Source organism: Vitis riparia, unplaced genomic scaffold (genome assembly GCF_004353265.1).
Source record: "Vitis riparia cultivar Riparia Gloire de Montpellier isolate 1030 unplaced genomic scaffold, EGFV_Vit.rip_1.0 scaffold466_pilon_pilon, whole genome shotgun sequence".
Lineage (NCBI taxonomy): Eukaryota > Viridiplantae > Streptophyta > Magnoliopsida > Vitales > Vitaceae > Vitis > Vitis riparia.
In genome coordinates, this window is record NW_023269683.1 from 30,188 (window position 1) to 32,963 (window position 2,776).

A 2,776-nucleotide genomic window follows, 5' to 3' on the forward strand; every position below is an offset into this window, starting at 1 on the left:
ACATCTCTTAGGAAATTTTGTATGATAATATCAGTTTCAACATTGAGAAAAACACATATAATTCTCTTACAACATGTTTTTGTTTTTAGATTAACTCCAATATGAGAACTTAAAATCAGGTCATCGCCTCACAGTAGTCATGTGTGAAAATTCAGGTTGTTTTTCCTATGAGTTAGAAATAAAGCCTTGAATTAAGCAACTTAACCAAAGAATAAGTTCTAGTGATGGTTTCTAAATACATCGCACTATTTTTCTTTCAACACAGAGAAAATCATGACTTCCTGTTACTCTCTCAATCCAATTATTATTCATTTTCCAGATAGCTATAATTATCATCATCATTAAAAGTTAAGAGTGATCCAAAGATCTAGAATTATACCTCATCTTTGTTGTTTCTTGAATTGTGTGTTCATGCATAAAATTTTGTGCAAACCAGAAAAAGAAAACAACTAAAAGGCTGGTTGTTTCTTAAAAAAGATTACTTTCTTGGATATTTTTAACGTGATGGTAAGTTAGGAATAGCAATGGGGCGGGTTTTTTCGGGTACCCGCCCCGCCCCGCCCCTATTGGGACGGGGTTCAAATTTTAGAAACGGGTTTGGGACGAGGTTGAAATTTTTTTTTTAAACCCGGGACAGGTTTGGGGTGGGTTCGGGTATTGCCCCATCCTGCCCCGTTTATAATATATGAATATATGAATCTTCGCCTCCAGTGGGATTTTCCGACAAGTTCGTTGATAAGTTTGTGGTTTTCGGCTTAGTTCTGGTGAATTAGCCGCGTTTTGAGTTGTGAATCTTGTCGAAACACCATGATTCTTTTCAATTGGTTCTATGGACTTCTCGCATTTTTGGGGCTATGGTAAAAAGAGGCACAGATCTTATTTTTAGGGCTTGATAATGCGGGAAAACGACGTTACTTCATATGCTGAAAGATGAGAGATTAGTTCAGCATCAACCAACGCAGCACCCAACGTCCGAGGAATTGAGTATTGGGAAAATTAAGTTTAAAGCCTTTGATTTGGGTGGGCATCAGATCGCTCGAAGAGTCTGGAAGGATTATTATGCCAAGGTGGATGCTGTGGTGTACCTGGTTGATGCGTTTGACAAGGAAAGATTTGCCGAGTCAAAGAGGGAGTTGGATGCCCTCCTTTCTGATGAGTCACTGGCATATGTTCCATTTCTCATTCTGGGAAACAAGATAAACATACCCTACACTGCCTCTGAGGATGAGTTGCGTTACCACCTGGGCCTGACCAATTTCACGATTGCTCGGGGCGGGGCGGGTATGGGAATTTATCATACCCGCCCGCCCCGCCCCGCCCGCCCCGCCCCGTCCCGTTTAATTTTTTAAATGGGACGGGGATGAGAATTATTTTAAATAAACGGGGCAGGGTTGGGATGGGGGCGACCCGTCCCGAACCCGCCCCATTGCCATTCCTATGGTAAGTGACAGTGCTGATCACTTAATGTTATTCTCACTTTGGGTACATCCCTTTTCTATTTGTCAAACATCCAACCCTTAGCACTTGATGTGTAGTGTTAACTCAATTTACAGCCCTAAGGCTTTTTGGATAGTCACTTCATGTTTTTTTTTTTTTTTTTCATTATGAATATTTCCTAATGAGCTATTATAGTCACTTCTTGGATATTAATATGCTTGTCTGGTTGGGTGTTCAGATTTGTGAAGTTGACATTTCTTGATTACCATTTGCTGTTGAGCTTTGTTGAAGAATTCTATGGAAGGTTGCAAAATTTCAGTGATGTTACTGTATTTTGTAGACTAGGCAAGTGTATTTTCAAATATTGCTTCTTAATGCCACCCTTTTTTATTGCCATCACCAACTTGTTTTGAAGATAATCTTCAAGCCGACCAGTTTCATTTTCTTTTTATGGTTCTATATATTCTCTGGATTGTTGTAATAAATCTTCCTTTAATGAGTTTAGCAAATTATAAAAATAGTTTGGAACTCAAAAATAGACCTTTGGTCCATAGTGAGTCATGGATCAACTATTTTTGCTCTATACAAAACTATACTTTTTAGAATTTTTACATTCTTCGACTACTAATTTTTAAGAATGATTTAAAATTCAAAAAATTGATTCAATTAATTATAGACCGACAAGTCTAAAATTCTTTATCCGTAATTGAGTACCAAATGTATACATATAATGAAAAAGTTAAATTATTTATATATTAAAAAAAATTAGCCGTTGCTTATTTTTAAAATTATTTTAAATAAAATATTATTGACTATTATTATTATTATTATTAAACAAAAAAAATCAATTAAGCCTTTATATAAATATTAGTGTCCCTATTTTATGATACAAACTAAAATATTATGTTTCTTAATAAAAGAAAATATAATTTATTATTTTATTATAATATTAATATTCATATTTGTTCAAAAATATTTATTTCGTAATTTATTTATGATTACAAAATGCTTTTTTTAATGAGACTTGGATTAAGAGCTTATTTGAGATTGATATTGGTAAAAGTATTTTTATTAGTAGCACTTTGATTTGTTATAAACACCTTTAAAGAGAATAGCCTAGTAAAGTAATTTTTAGAAGAATCACCTACCAAGTGATTATTTATTAATCACTCCAAATGATTCTCTAGATTTTTAAAAGTGATCTTAAAAAAAAATTATCAAACACTTAATTTTTGTAGAAAAACATTGTTTTTAGCATTAAGAAACACTTTTAGTGCATTTCAAAATCACTCTCAAATGGGCTCTAAATTTAATTAATACTATATAAATTGAATTTATA

General features: G+C 33.6%; 1 pseudogene; it reads left to right on the forward strand.

Moving 5' to 3' along the window:
• Positions 1-807: 807 nt before the first annotated feature.
• On the forward strand, positions 808-1,683 carry LOC117909909 (annotated as a pseudogene).
• Positions 1,684-2,776: the final 1,093 nt, after the last annotated feature.